At 37.6% G+C, this 17,452-nt stretch overlaps 1 pseudogene; it reads right to left on the bottom strand.

The window, feature by feature from the left end:
- The window catches only part of LOC131036482 (ATP synthase subunit beta, chloroplastic-like), an 85,086-nt pseudogene extending 84,037 nt beyond the window's left edge, over window positions 1-1,049 (bottom strand).
- Between the last annotated feature and the right edge of the window lie 16,403 nt (window positions 1,050-17,452).

Raw genomic sequence — 17,452 nt, 5'->3', positions numbered from 1 at the left:
CTTAGATCTGATCTTGAAATATTTCTGATTGTATAGTTTTCCCTCGTCAAAGATTATAGAGATATAAGAATGATTCAAAATGCTGAAAACAATGTCTGCATATATTTTGCCAGAGCTTCGCTACAAAATTTTTGTGATCTCTTTCTAGGTAGTCCTGGTATCCTTTTATAGAACTTTGGATGCAACAAGCTTTGGACTTCCCTAGAAGAAAATTCCTATCCTGACAACTATTCCCTCCAAAAGTTACACTAATTACAAGACTGCACTTGAGGGAGAAGCATAGCTACTTTTGGAATGCGTACTTCTATAACTGATTTGTCATCCAGTTGGAAAATAGCAAAAAGGGCAGGTTCCTGACACGTGGCACCTCTATCTTAAGATATTTTGAACTCTTTGAGGTTCCAATTACCCAAAATCTATTACAAAAGAAAACTGCTTCAGGATGCCAATGATCTATCACATGTCGAAGCATCAGTGGGACCTTCTTGTTCACTTGTCTCTTTCAAAATGTACTTTCTTTCCCACTCTTTGAACATCTCATCATTAGGACAAGGAAAGTTGATAATCTTAAGCTTTTGTTTATTCAAACTTTTCCATTTCATCCTTAATTATTTAACTTCATTTTCTAAAAAGCCAAAATATTATTTTGCCTTTTCAGTTTCCTCAATAGTTTGAATAAAAAAAAAGGTATTATCCATATTTATGATATTATTTATCCTTTGAGACAGCTTGTGACTTAGCTCCTCAATCCACACTTCCTTGGCTTTCATCTTTTTTTCACTTAAGAAACCTCCAGGAAACAATTCAGACTTTTCCTTGGTATATTCTTGTCGGAATAAACCTGCCTTTCTTTCAATGTCTATTCTTTCGGCTGCAAAACTCGATAAGTCTTTAACAAATTCATAAGTAGACTTAATTGCATTATCAACATCTACTTCTTCTTGAGATAATGAATATACTAACTCTAAGTCTACTTCTCTTGCAGTCCACTTATCTAAGAGTGGCTCCAAAGTAGCCTTTTCCTCCTTCAAAGAACCCAAGAGATTCATTATTCTTTTCATGTTCAAATATACAATTGCTACTTGAACAGTATCAGCAAATTTCAAAATAGTGTCTCTGACTTTTTCTTCATACTTCTTTGCCAATATTGACTGAGCCTACTTTAACTTTTCAATTTCATCTTGAGTATTGTCTGTTGACTGAAAGCCAGAAGTCATGGGGGAAGGAGGAAATTCAATGATAGGACTGGAAGGAGGGGGCCCGGGAGGAGAAGAGGCAATCATCAATTGAGAGGACTCACCCTTTTGTTGTTGTCCTTCCAATCTACCTTTCAATTCTGCAATTGTTTTGTCCTTAGAAGTGATTTCAAGCTTTGCATCATTATAAGCCTTGAGAAATATGTCTAACATTGCCTGAAGATTAGCCTTTTCCTTTGCCTCCTTCTCGGCCACCACCATACCAAACTTAGCAGACTCTAAAGTCATACCAACAACTTCTCTTACACTTGTATCTTTAACCCTGTTCACTATCATCCCCCCTTAGTAATCACACCTTGAGGATTCACCCCCTTTTCTATTCTCTTCTCTTTTTAATGACCGCATTACAAGAGCTGCATGGTCATTACTATAGGTAATCCCCTCCAAGGGCTTAGTTTTTTTTCTTACTGCATCAAAAACTAGAATATCTGCTATATCCCACTCTCAGAGAATCCGCGCTACAACACTTTCAATTAATTTTCTCCCCTCCTCTGGGTTAATCAACTCAAATTATTTTAGCATTTCCTATTTAATTTCTACTTCAATAGCAGATGGATCTCTATTTAGTTGTTCAACTTTTCTTTTATCACATCTCTCCTTAAATTTATCCATATTCTTTCTCCAAACAAATTGCAAAAAGGCTCCTGACATCACAAAATTGTCATCAGCCAAAAACTCATCACAAACCTATTTTATAATAGGATCCAATTCTCTCCTAGCAAATTCCTCAACAATTAGATCCGTTTTAGCACCTGTTGACTCCTCTGACATTCCCTCCTGCAATTCTCCATAAGTAAAATAAATGCGTCCTAAGCTTCCTAATTGCATTAGTTGCTCAGCTACAAACTTCTCATCACCTATAGGTAATGGGGATTAGGAAGGTGAATACATAGCTTCACTTGGTTGTGCCTCTTCCTCCACTCTTTGCCTCTTTGGGGAAGTCTGGGAGTCAAGAACATCCTCCATTGGCCTTTTTCACTTTGATGTAGAAGGGTCATCCTTCCTTGGCATCACCACATTATAGACTGATTTCTTATGCATTACATATTCACTAGGAGGAATGATCTTAGCAAAAATAGGTTTTTTCAAGGTGAGTTTGGCCTTTTTAGGGTCTGCCTTTATCACTAGATCTTTTTTCTCATTTAAGGTTTGCATGGTGTCCTCAAAACATTCTATTAAAAACTCATTCTTTCCCCAAATGGATGAAATCTCATCAATGGATCATAAATTTTATCAAAATACTAGACAAAGTTAAGAGTTTTCCTATATACAAACCATTTTTCTTTCTTCACCTCTTGGTCCACCAGATTAAACTCATTCCTTATTAAATCTTGCAACTATTGTTGCCAATCTATAGGGCTTGAAGAACTCATCAAAATGCAACCAACCCCCTTTAGTAATCACAAATTGGTGTGGCATGGTAATGGTTGGAAAAATTGTTCCTCTTCCCTTATTTGTCAATTCTGCTTTCTGCAGACTCCCAATCCACCTTATGATCTCACAAATACTTACTTTTTATGGGACCTCATAAGGGAGCAAATATGGAGTTCCCGTAAAGCCATACACTCTAAAAATAATAGAACCAGGATACAAAATTATATCACCCCAATTGTGCACAATTTTGATATCTTCTACAAATTCTTTGGGTTTGATAAATTAGAGAAGAACCTTTGGGATCCTGGGGTTCTCTTGACACAAGAGAATTCTTAATCTTGATGTAAAACATCTATCAAACTTTAAGTGGCTGGCATCTTCTCTATCTGAGGATATATATGCACTCCATAACTGCATTGGCATGTCTTCACCATCTTTGACTCTCAGTTAGTCCATACCCTTTGCAAAATAATCTACACCCTTGAACAAGAACATGTGCATTAACAAAGAATACCAGCCAAAAGGTATATCCATCTTGGCATTATTAATCCCAATCAAACCGTCATGGATCACATTTACTAGATAAGGTACAAAGTCATAAGCTATTACTATAGATGGATTGAGAATTTGTTCCATCATGAGCATATAATGAGTTGGTATAGCATTTTCTTTATCCTCTCCAAAAATCTGATATAGAGACCAATATATTCCTTTAGCCCTCAAAGTGACAAAATTCATAAGGAAAGCTTCAACTGTACTAGGCCCTACTAATGTTAGCCCATCTACTTTTGCAAATAATTCCCTCACTGGTCTACCTCTGAGATGGTCTTTTTGAGTATCATAGACCTTCTTTAAAATTTCAAAATCAATTGGCTCTAGATAATTTGAAGACTCATTTAACTGGAAAACCTTTCTAATCTCGTCAACTATAACTTCAATCAAAGGGATTCCACTTACATTCCATATAATTCTGGTAACAGAGTCATAATTCTTTGCACTTTGGGTTAACAAGTTAACATCCATAAAAACTCCAGGGACCACCAATTTCCTGACATCTAATTGCCATATGTTATTTGTAGGAGCAGGTGCATTTCACTGACTAAACCCCACCCTGAGCAGACCTAAACCAGACATGCCTATCTGGGGATCTCTTAACCAATATCCTTTGTCAAACAAACCATCACCAAGTTTTAAGTGAGGATATTTGGGCACAAATTCTTTCTACTTGGTAGAACTATTCATAGATTGAACCAACTATTCTAAAAAATCATCACAGATAGCCCTTTCATGATAATCTACTTTCCCTTTGAACTCCCATCATGGTATCATTTTGATAATTTAGGGTTTATCTTATTTTAACCTTTTGATTCAAAAAACCCTTTGAATCTCCCAGAACCAGACAATGTCAACACATAAGAGAAGAAATTGCAAATAACATTCACAAAACAACTTACTTGTCACCAGAAAACTCACAGAAGCTTCAAACTTTGTCTCTGCAAACCCTTCGTGAAAGCCTTTTACAGTCAAAATCTCAAAAAACAAGATTTTATGAAGAAACCTTGGCGGCAAATCAACTTTAAATCTCATTAACCAAGCCACATGCTTTGCAATAAATTCATTTGAAATTCAAAATTTCCGCTCCAATGAACATACGGGACTTTTAGTGTGCTTTTTCCTTTAGTTGCTGATCCACAAAGAGCAAAGAACTTGCAACTCTCGTTCACGGTTCAGTGACAACCGTTAGATCATTCAGATCTAACATTCCCTTTAATCTCTTAGGCCTTGCGAAGGGGGCCCACCATACTCCATCTGTCTGCATTTAGTCACTGAGTCGCGATGGGTAAAAGACTTGCATCTTCCCATCATGGTCTCCTGACCGCCGTTGGATCTCTTTGATCTGCCTGACTTTTAAGAACCCGATACATACATTAAAGGTCTTACTTAGGACTTTAGGGAAAAATAAGGTGCTCCAACTTAATAGAAATGAAACCTGCCTAAGCCTAAGAATTAAATGGCCCCTTTCAATGACATAAAGACCCTTTCGGTTAAGTGGAAAAAAAAGTAATGATTAAAAAGACCTTTCCTTAGGACAAGAGACATAAAGGTTTTTTTTATGATTTAAAATTATTATACCCAAAACCCTTAGAAGCCATTGACTTGCAGACTTGGAACATTGAAAAATTACAGAAACCTTCAAAGATGTTAGGAATATTACAATACCACCCAAATTATTGATAACAATAGCTCTAACTAGGGATGGGTGGACCCAAGATCAACACAAGAACCTAGCAAAACTCTGGGGCATAGACCAAATAAAAGCCCTAACCAAAGCAAACCTAATATATACAATTTTTACAACTACTGTGCATGGACAAAATGTGTAATGAGAAGTAGTGCTTCAGGGATTGTCCATGCACTAGGAATTCCTGTAGCTCACCATTCATTTTTTGTAGGAAATATGAGTCTTTTCCATTAACTTCAAAGATAATAAGAGGGCCTATCCACAATGATTCAAAAATTTTATGTTTGCCTTTATCTTGTTCTCTATCATTCCACTGAAGAACCATGTCACCAATTTGAAACTTTCTAGTTGTGGCTCTTTTGTCAAAAAGGTATTTTGACTGCAACTAAGTTTTTCAGATTCTTCTTATGAGCCATAATTCTCATCTCTTCCAACTCTACCAATTGAATCATTATGTCCTCCATAGGTTCAGACACCTCCAATTCTTCAACTTGCAAGAATTTGTATACAAGAAGGAGGTTGTTCACAGGTAACCTATCCTATACTCCATACACCAATTCAAATGGGGATGTACCAATGGCCTTCTTCACAGTAACCTTGTCTGCCCATAAAGCTAGCTTGAGCTTTTGATCCCAAGACCTTTTATTCAGCTCAAGAATCTTCTTAATGATGTTTATGAGGATTTTGTTGCTTGATACTGCCTGGTCATTGCCTTGTGGGTGGTACAGTGAGTAATATGACATGATAATTTTATAACTTGCACATAATTCTATAAATTCCTTAGACTTGAAGCACATGGCATTATCCATAATCAACTTCACAGGCCCACCAAACCTTGTCAATACATTATCTATTGAAAAATCAACCACAACTTTACTAGTTGCTTGCTTGGTGGGTATGGCCTCAATCCATTTTGTGAAGTAATGTGGCCACCAAGATCCACCTATGACCTCAACTTAATTTTTATGTTATCTCTCCAATGAAGTTAATGCCCCATTGAGAAAAATGGACCTCAGTTGTAACAAGGTTGAGTGGCAGAGCACCTACATACTTCAATTTTGAAGAAAATTTCTGACAAGGGTAACATTTTTGGACATATTTGTGAGTATCCCTGAACAAGGTAGGCTAGTAATATCCTGCCCTAATTATTTTGTTGGTAGTTGTCTTTGCTGAGTAGTGACCTCCACATACTCCATTATGCATCTCTGTCAGAACCTTTTGAGCTTGGGAATCATCTAGACAAATCAATAACACCCTATCTTTGTTCCTCCAGTACAGGTCTCCCTGAATGAGAACATATTTCTATGACTTCATCTTTAATGTTCTCTTTTGGTTGTGGGTCATTCCCTATGGACATGTTGCATTTTTCAAAAAATACACAACCTCTGAATACCATGGTTGCCTTTCAATTCTAGTGACAATAACATCTTCAGTTTCAATATTGTTGATGCCAATGTTCGCAAGATTTGACTCTGTCATCAATTTGGCCAAGCCTAGTCCTCTTACTAACTTTGTGATTTTGATCTCAAGATCAAACTCCTGTATCCTATTTATCCACCTACACCTTTTACCAGTAACTTCAAACTGGGATAAAATGTCTTTGACAACTACATGTGGGACATAGGCAATGACTCTTGCATTCACAAGATAAGGCATAAATGCTTTAATAGCCTCGACCAGAGCATATGCCTATTTTTCCATAATCTCATATTTTAACTTAGCAACCTGCAAAGATTTAGTATAAAAAGCAATTGGATGCTCATAACCTTCATCATCCTACTAAAGCAAGATTGTTGCTATTGTATGGTAAGAAACAAAGGAAAATAGTGAAAAAGGCTTACTATAATTAGGAGATTTTAACATTGGGGCTTCCTGAATAGCCTTTTTAATCTTGTCAAAGGCCTATGCTACTTCCTCACCCAAAGAAAATTTAGCATCCTTTTTCAGTAGCTTAACAATGGGCTTGGCAATCTCAACAAAGTTAGCTATAAATCTTTTGACAAAATTCACTTTACCCAGGAAGGACTGGATTCCTCTAACATTCTTAGGTTGAGGCACCTTTTTAATAGCCTAAATTCTCTCAAGATCAATCTTGACTCCTTCCTTGGAAATAATGTGTCCTAATAGCTTTCCTTCAGCTAGAGTAGATTTACATTTTTTGGGATTTAGAGAGACACCAAATTCCAAGGCCTTGCAGAATATTTTTTCCAGATGACCACAATGGTCATCTACCTTCTTTTAAAAGCATGTAAGGTCATCTTGGTAGACAACCATTATAATGTTAATAAATTATTTGAAGGCTACATCCATAGCCCTATGAAAAGTTGCCCCAACATTCTTTAAACCAAATGGCATCCTTACATAAACATAAGTTCCCCAAGGGGTAGTAAAAATAGTCTTGAACTGCTCAGACACTTTTACCAATAGCTGATTGTACTCGGAGAAACCATCCATCATTCTTAATAGGTCACACCTAGTTACCCTCTGAAGCATAGCTTCCATATTTGGTGATGAGTAATTGTCCTTAAGAGAAGTGACATTCAAATTCCTGAAATCTACACAGAGCCTTATGTCCCCATTCTTCTTCCTGACAGGAACTAGATTGGATACCCATGATGAATGCCTTACGGGCTTTATAATTCCCCCTTCTCTTAGCTTGGTCAATTATTGCTTCATTTTGGTTTCCAGGAGGGGGTTGATAGGTCTTTGCTTTTGTCTAAAAGGCTTAGCATCAGGATGAAGAGGTATTTCATGCTGAAATAAATCTTGTCTATATGCCATTAGGTCATCATAAGTCCAAGCAAAAACATGTTTATACTTTTTTAGCATATTAATGAGGTTGGCCTTGATATGGGAAGACAAATGTTTCCCAATATACACCAACTTGGGGGATGACTCTATCCCTAAGTTTACCTCTTCCATTTCTTCCAACTTAGTAGATGACTTCTAATATAAATGACCATCACTATAGTTGAGCATACCCTCTAGTTCCACTAGTCCTTTGGGCATTTCATTAGTTTCTAGTTGAACTATGTCATTTCCAAAAACTATTTCTTTCCTATCTACTATTTCTACCAATGCATTACAGTCGATTTTCTGACCTTCATAGTCATCAATGCATTGTACAAACCTGAGTATATCATCATCATTTTCAAACACCTACCAGTTATACACATTGTCTAGAATAACAGGTTTCTCCTTGATCTCAACTATTGATACTCCAGTTAATGTTATATCATCATTTTTCAGTGCAAAATTAGCTAAGAAGTTGGACATAATATTTTTTGAACTTTCAATCTAGTTAATTTAATATGCATCAAAGTATTCAATCACATCCCAAACAACATGTTTATACTTTTTTAACCTGTCATTCTTAGATGCATATTTTGATCTTATCTGAGACAACACAAGTTCTGAATCTCCAAAAACTCTTAACAAATGAATCCCATGTTTCTTAGTAATTTCCAACCCCAATAATAAGGCCTCATACTCAGGTGTATTGTTTGTGCACTGAAAAGCCAACAGAAAGGAGTATTTAAAAGTAGTACCTCATGGGGAAATAAAAAGTACTCCTACTCTAGATCCTTCTTTAGAACACACTCCATCAAAGTACATTTGCCACAGGCCTTCCTGTTGAGATTTTAATTCATTAATAATAGGGTTTGTATTTTTTAACTGAGGTTGGATTGGTTCAATTATAAAGTTGTATGGTCCACATCAATCATGCAATTAAGCATGTTAGGATCTATTTTCTCAATACCCTCTAGGGAATACGGTTCTCTATATAATTTCACCTCATTCCCATTCACTGGGATGGTTGCCTATGAGAGATCTAGCTGGATATCTCCTCCAACTATTACATCCCACTGTCTAGATAAAAGCATTCCATAATGGGGCTTAGTGTCAGTTACTATAACATCCATCTTATAGGTTGCCTCAAGGAATGCTTCTATTTTCACCTCTATGTCTTTTATTCTACCCACAATAGTTACTTCTCTTATATCCATAGTGTAGAACTTCCCATATATGGTACTTACTGACAATCCTAGCTCCTTCATGACCCCATATGGCATCACATTTGCGGCAGCCCCAGAATCTATCATACAATTTTTTATTAGTCTATTGTTGACTAATAATGTCACATAAAAAGGATCAACTTGGGAAGGTTTCTGAGCAATTGTGGTTCCCACATAAATTTCTGGGATTTTTTGTTCTTGGTCCTTTCTCTCCTTTTCAGTACCTTTTGGTAAAGATGCATCTATATCTAATATACTAGAAATTAAAGAAAATACAGCTTCTCTATGTTCTTTTATTTTTTACAGCTCTATCAGGGGTACTGAAACTTTCATCTAGGTTAAAGCTTGAGTCATATCAAATGCAGAATTAATATAAGACTTTGAATGGGCTTTAACCTTATCTAATTTTTGGTGACTTTTCTTCTTATCGGTAATGGTCTCAAATAAATCACTAGTTGCACTAGCTTTCTTAGGTTTCCTGAAAGTGTTAGACTGGTCCTTTTTAGCATGACCATCTACGACAGGATTTTTGCCATCAACCACCTTTTTTCTGAGAAATTTCTTTGATAAACATGGAACCAGGCTTCCCTTGATTCTCATCATTCTTACTACTTCTCAAGTTATAGTTGTGTTTGGCCTTAACTTTTGAAGCTTTGGTGAGGTTCTTCACTTCTTCCTCACCAGGCCTTCTAAGGTGAACTTCTTCATCTTTAATTGTCACCACATTTAGAGTAAGATTCCAATCAATCATCAATTACCCCTAGCAATTTGCATTGCTTCTTAGTGCATCATACTCATCTGCTTCGTCTTGTGAAGACTCATAGTCATTGTCAATAGTGGTTTCAAACATATTCACTGCAGACTTATCCTCATTCCGATACCTCAATTCATCCTCACTCCTCATTGATTCATTTAAAGCCTCAGCCACAACATATTGGTAAGGGGAATGTGATCTATCACATGTTGTACATCAAGGATTATTCTCCACATTATGCATATTTCCACCTTTTAAAGGGCCAGGGGTATCTTGATTCTGTGTACTTCTTGGCTTGTCTTGCACAGGTTTGTCATCTTTCCAGGTAGTATTATATGGCATATCATGTAACCTAGCAGGCCTATCTTGCCAATTGTAATGAGGTTTATCATTCTTACTCACCTTTGTAGTAAGGTCTTTCACAGGAGTCATCAGTTTCTCAATCATATCCTCTTCTCTAGAGGCCTTATTTGGTTTTTGCTTTTTCTCTTGCCACAGTCTGCCATCAGTTCTTGTTCCCACTTTTCTTGATTCTTTCCTATTACTTTCCACATTTATTGCAATTCTAAAAGAATCCCTTAGACTATGTGGGTTATTATCCCTGAGGATATAAGCCATCTTTGGGTCAAAGACATTATAATAGGTGGTTAGACATATATTTTCATCTAACCTCATCACTTGAAATAATATGTGCATTGCCTTTTGGAACCTTGCATTAAAGTCTTTGATGGCCTCATTATCATATTTTTTGATATTATTAAACTCACTGAGCATGAAGCTCACATTTGTCTTTTCCCCATACTACTCTTGAAAACAATTCTTGAACTCTTCCCAAGTACTAATGCTACCCATAGGTAACCCTCTATACCAGCCCCTAGCATCTTCAACTAGAGATTACATGAATAGTTTCATGATCACATCCTCATTAGCAATCTCATAGTCATTAATCATATCACCAAAAGACTTCAGATGCTCCTCTACACTTATGGCATTATTTCCAGCAAATTTATGAATTTTATCCCCCATTTCAATAGGGACGTGGTTTGGATAACCTGGGATCCCATAAAAGAAAATACTGGACCAAGTCAAGAGTTTTATTATATACCAACCATTCTTTCTTCACCTCTTGGTCTGCAAGATTAAACTCATTCCTTATTAAATCCTCAGGAAAGTGGAATTGATGAAATTTTGCACCACACCTGACCTTCTTTCTAAACATACCATTTAAAAAATCCTCTAGGTCAGAAAATCTTGCATCTGTTTTTTCCAATCTATAGGGCTTAAATAACTCATCAAAATGCAGCCAACCCCCTTAAGTAATCACAAATTGGTGTGCCATGGTAATGGTTGGAAAAATTGTTCCTTTGACCTTATTTGTCAATTCTGCTTCCTGCACAACCCCAATTTGCCTTATGATCCTAGCAATACCTACTTTCAAGGGGACCTGTTAAGGGAGCAAATATGGAGTTCCCCTAAAGCCTTACACTCTAAAAATAGTAGAACCAGGATACAAAATTATATCACCCCAATTGTGCACAATTTTGATATCTTCTTCAAATTCCTTGGGTCTGATAAATTCAAGAAGAACCTTTGGGATCCTGGGGTTCTCTTGACACAAGAGAATTCTTAACCTTGATGCGAAACATCTATCAAACTTTAAGTAGCTAGCATCTTCTCTATCCCAGGATAGATCTGCACTCCATAATTGTGCCGGCATGTCTTCACCATCTTTGACTCTCAGTAAGTCCATACCCTTTGCAAAATAATCTACACCCTTGAACAAGAACATGTGCATTAACAAAGAATACCAACCAAAAGTTCTATCCACCTTGGCATTATTAATCCCAATCAAACCCTCATGGATCACATTTTCTAGATAAGGTGCAAAGTCATAAGTTGCTGCTATAAATGGATTGAGAATTTGTTGCATCATGAGCATATAATGAGTTGGTATAGCATTTTTTGCATCCTCTCCAAAAATCTGACATAGAGACCAATATATTCCTTTATCCCTCAAAGTGAAAAAATTCATAGGGAGAGGTTCAACTGTACTAGGCCCTACCAATGTTAGCCCTCCTATTTTTGCAAAGAATTCCCTCATTGGTCCACCTCTGAGATGGTGTTTTTCAGTATCATAGACCTTCTTTAACATTTCAAAATCAATTGTCTCTAGATAATTTGAAGACTCATTTAGCCAGAAAATTTTTCTAATCTCATCAACTGTAACTTCAATCAAAGGGATTTCACTTACATTCCTTACAATTCTGGTAACAGAGTCATAATTCTTTGCTATTTGGGTTAACAAGTCAACATCCATAAAAACTCCAAGGACCACCAATTTACTGACATCTAATTGCCATATGTTGTTTGTAGGAGCAGGTGCATTTTGCTGACTAAACCCCAGCCTGAATAGACCTAAACCAAACATGCCTATCTGGGGATCTCTTAACCAATATCATTTGTCAAACAAACCATCACCACTTTTTAAGCGAGGAGATTTGGGCACATGTTCTTTCTGCTTGGCAGAACTATTCATAGACTAAACCAACTATTCTAAAAAATCATCACAGATAGCCCTTTCTTGATAATCTACTTTCCCTTTGAACTCTTGTCATGGTACCATTTTGATAATTTAGGGTTTATCTTATTTTAACCTTTTGATTCAAAAAACCCTTTGAATCTCCAAAAACCAGACAATGCCAGCACAGAAGAGCAAAAATTGCAAATAACAGTCACAAAACAACTTACTTGTCACCAAAAAACTCATAGAAGCTTCAAACTTTGTCTCCGCAAACCCTTTGTGAAAGCCTTTTACAATCAAAATCTCAAAAAACAAGATTTTATGAAGCAACCTCGGCAGTGAATCAACATTAAATCTCATTAACCAAGCCACACGCTCTACAATTAATTCATTTGAAATTCAAAATTTCCTCTCCAATGGATGGAAGGGACTTTTAGTGTGCTTTTTCCTTTAGTCGTTGATCCACAAAGAGAAAAGAACTTGCAACTCTTGTTCACAGTTCAACGACAACCGTTGGATTGTTTAGATCTAGCATGCCCTTTAATCTCTTAGGACTTGCAAAGGGGGCCCACCATATTGCATCTTTTTGCCTTTAGTCGTTGTCGCAATGGGTAAAAGACTTGAATCTTCCCATCACGGTCTCGTGACCGCCGTTGGATCTCTTTGATCTATCAAACTTTTAAGAACCTGATACATACATTAAAGGTCTTACTTAGGACTTTAGGGAAAAATAAGATGCTCCAACTTAATAGAAATGAAACCCGCCTAGGCCTAAGACTTAAATGACCCCTTTCAACAACATAAAGACCCTTTTGGTTAAGTGGCGAAAAAGGTAATGATTAAAAAGACCTTTCCTTAGGACAAGAGACATAAAGGTTTTTTACGATTTAAAATTATTATACCCAAAACCCTTAGAAGCCATTGACTTGTAGACTAGGAACATTGAAAATTTGCAAAAACCTTCAGAGATGTCAGGAATATTACAACACCACCCAAATTACTAATAACATCCCGGAAAGAGGTTCTCGAAGATGTTCCAGATATTGGAGATGCTTATCTATCATGGATATGTTCTATTTGAGATCCGATATCTTTTCAGTGACAGTCATTAATGTCAATGGAAGATTAGGGTGGTTTCAAAGTTATTAAGAGGGACTAAGAACGATCAAAGGCATTTCAGAGAAATTAGATTTCTTCTTGAGCGATTTCACCGGCAACTGGAAGAATTTGTTAAGGGTTTTCATTGAAAGCAAACAATAGGTATTTATCTTTAAACATGGAAGCGAGATCATCATGTATTCCTATCTTTGTTGCAAATCCCATTGTAGTACATTTCAAGGACCACCCCAGACCAATTTTCAAGGGGTATCCGCATGTGGCTACCCTGGAAGATTCGGTTGGAGCATTTTCCTATGTTCCAGAGGGAGTTATCTATGTTGAAGATGTTAGGGCATAGATACATTGTCACATTGAGGACTTGGAACATCAAAATAAAGGGCACGTACATGAGCGAGATGATGGGAGAATCCAGAAAGATCAAACCGACATACAAAAAAATTGAAGACTTAGGGTTTACCAACATTCTAGACATCCCAAAATTTCAAGATGAGATAATTTGGTGTGTTTTGAGCAGAGTACATGGGGGATTTATCTAGTTGGATAGACCTTACAAGATCACCAAGGAAGCCATCAAGGCAATCACTGGTTTGCCACAGGTTGGGCAATGTCCAAACAAGAAGGTTTCGAATGATTATTTGAATAAAATCACTAGCACAACATTTGACAGGAGATATATGAGAATAAGGACTATTACCGGCATAGACATCAGATTTGGTAGCATGATCATCAGATATAAGGTAACTCAATCAAACTAACTGAATTTTGTTTCCAGTTCTTGCATTTTGGTAGCATATAAAATGATGAGAGAAAATGAAAAATTGGATCAATGCGGTTGGATGTTAGATGAACTATTAACAAACCTAGAAAATATTAAGGGAGGAAAGAAAAGAACCTTCCGGTATGGCAACTTAATTGTCTCCTTAATGTTATTTTTCATGAATGACAATCCCAGTTCTGGGAAGAGGTAATGGGCATCTAATATCTCGATAGGGAGACAATTCAAACAGTCAATTGCTACTTTAGATAGTCAGAGAGATGATAAAGTATGGGGATATTTTAAAGGATTCCATAAATCTATGAAGTCTAGGGAAAGGATTGGGTAAGTTCACAAAGATGGTGGTCAGAAAGTGAACACACCCCAAAAAAACCATGAAAAACAACAAAATGCGCATGGGGTATTTCAAATTTAAAGAACCCCGTACGCATTTAGGCTCATTTTGTCAAGCCTAACTAAAGCTAAATTATGTATGGGGTTTAAAGTATACTAACCACGTACGTAGTTTAAAAACTAAAACCCGGTACACAGTTTTAGTTTGTAAACCATGTATGCGTTTGTCTGTCAATAAAAATGCAATTCATTTAGAATTAAATTAGGTTTTTTGGTAGGATATATACATAAAATATAACATTTAAGTATAAGAAAGATAAAAGACAAAGAGAAATGTCAATATGTGTATATTGTCAAAATGTTTGAGAGTGGTTCCAGATCTAAAAGAGTTATAATGTAGATTCTAGTATTTTGAGTATTCTTATAAATTTCAGACTTAGTCAAATTTCAGTAATCAACATGCTCATATCAGCATTATCTCTCTCATCTCTTCCCTACATTCCCCCTCTCTCTTCCTTAACCCCTACCATTTTGTCACTTAGGCATCTCCCTCTCTACTTTCTTCCCTCTCTCAAGTATCTCTCCCTCTACTTTTTTCCCTCTCTCGGGTATCTCTCCCTCTCTTTCTCATCTCCCTCACCCTCTTTCTCTCTTTCATCTATCCCTCTCTTTCTCTCCCTCTCTCAAATATATCTATCTCTCACTATCCCCCCTCTCTTCAATGTCTCTATCTCTCATTCTATCCCTCTCCCTCCCCTCCCTTTCTCTTCCTTTGTCAAGTATTTCTTTCTCTCTAACTCTCTTTCTCTCTCCCCCTCTCTCTCCATTTCTCTTTCTCTCAAGTCTCTCTCCTTCTCTCTATCAAGTCTCTGGCTCTCAACCTTTATCTATCTCTCTCTCCCTCTCTTCTTCTATCCAGTTTCTCTCTCTCTCTCTCTCTCTCTCTCTCTCTCTCTCTCTCTCTCTCTCTCTCTCTCTCTCTCTCTCTCTCTACCTCTATCTCTCTATCTCACTCTCCTCCTCTGTCAAGTGTATCTCTTTCCCACTCTCTCCCTACCTCCCCCCCTCTCTTTCTATTTTTCACTTAAGTCTCTCTCTCTCTCTCTCCCCCATTATTTATCTCTAAAGTATCTCCCTCTCATCCTCTATCTCTCTATCTCACTCTCCCCTTCTCTCAGGTGTCTCTCTCTCTCATTCTCTCCCTCTCTCCCTTTCTCATTACCTCTTTTTCTCACTCTCTCCCTCTCTTTGCACCTCTCTCTCTAGTCTCTTGTACTCTCCTTCCATCCCTTCCTCCCTCTCACTCAGACTCTCTCTATCTCTCACCCTCTATTTCTCTCTCTCTCACCTTCCCTCCCTCCACCTCTTAGGTCTATCTTTCTCTCCCAATCCCTCTATCCATTTCTTAGATCTCTTTATATCTCCCCCCCCCCCCTCTCTCTCTCTCTCTCTCCATCTCTCCATCTCTCTTTCTCTCATTTATCTCTTATCTCTCCCTCTTAGTCTCTATCTCACTCTCTTCCTCTCTTAGGTGTATCTCTCTCCCATCTCCTCCCTCTCCTCTCCCTCTCTCCCTCTCTAGGGTCATATGGTATTCTTAGGGGTCATATGGTATCCTAGGGATACATGCATGTGTCCTAAGGGGTCATAGGACACCATATGACCCATAATGACACCTAAGAGGTCATAGGGTACCATATGATGCATAACGACACATAAGAGGTCATATGGAGTTGTAAGGGGTCATAGGACACCATACGACCCATAATGACACCAAATGGTTCCTAAGGGATCATAGAACACTATATGACCTCTTAGGACACCATATGACCCATAACAACACCATATGGAGTCCTAAGAGGTCAAATGGTGTCCTAAGGGGTTGTAGAAGACCATATGACCCCTTAGGACACCATATGACCCCTAACAACACCATATGGTGTCCTAAGGGATCATAAGGTGTCCTAGGGGTCATAGAGCACCATAAGACACATAACAACACCATATGGTGTCCTAAGGGGTCATAGGACACCATATGACCCTTAGAACATAATATGACCCCTAACAACATCTAAGGGATCATAGGGTATTCTAAGGGGTCATATGACACTATATGATCCCTTAGCACACCATAGGACCTATAATAAAACCAAATGGTGTCCTAAGGGGTCATAAAACACTATATGACCCTTTAGGACACCATATGGTGTTGTTAAGGGTCATATGGTGTCCTGAGGTGTCATATGGCATCCTATGACCCCTTAGGACACCATATGGTGTCTTTATGGGTTGTATTACGTCTTAAGGGGTCATATGGTGTCATAAGGGGTCATAGGACACCATATGACCTCTTAGGAAATAATATAACCTCTAATGACTCCTATGGGGTCATAGAACACCATATGACCCTTTAAGACACCATACAATGCATAATGACACCATATGGAATCCTAAGGGGTCATAGGAGACCATATGCCCCCTAATGACACCATATGGTGTCCTAAGGGGTCATAAGGTGTCCTAGGGGTCATAGGACACCATAAGACACATAATGATACCATATGGTTTCCTAAGGGGTCATAGGACACCATATGACCCTTAGAACACAATATGACCCCTAACAACATCTAAGGGGTCATAGGGCACTATATGATCCCTTAGCATTCCATAGGACCTATAATGACACCAAATAGTGTCCTAAAGGATCATAGAACACCATATGACCCTTTTAGCACCATATGGTGTTGTTATGGGTCGTATGGTGTCCTAAGGGGTCATATGGAATCCTATGACCCCTTAGGACACCATATGGTGTCGTTATGGGTCATATAGTGTCTTAAGGGGTCATATGGTGTCCTAAGGGGTCATAGGACACCATATGACCTCTTAGGAAACAATATGACCTCTAATGACACCTAAGGGATCATATGGTGTCCTAAGGGGTCATAGAACACCATATGACCCTTTAGGACACCATACGATCCATAAGGACACCATATGGAGTCCTAAGGGGTCATATGGTGTCCTAAGGAATCATAGAACACCACATGACCCCTTAGGGA

The sequence above is a fragment of the Cryptomeria japonica genome, chromosome 5, assembly GCF_030272615.1.
Source record: "Cryptomeria japonica chromosome 5, Sugi_1.0, whole genome shotgun sequence".
Classification (NCBI taxonomy): domain Eukaryota; kingdom Viridiplantae; phylum Streptophyta; class Pinopsida; order Cupressales; family Cupressaceae; genus Cryptomeria; species Cryptomeria japonica.
Note: the sequence above shows the minus strand (reverse complement) of the source record. Positions and strands in the feature narration are given on the sequence as shown.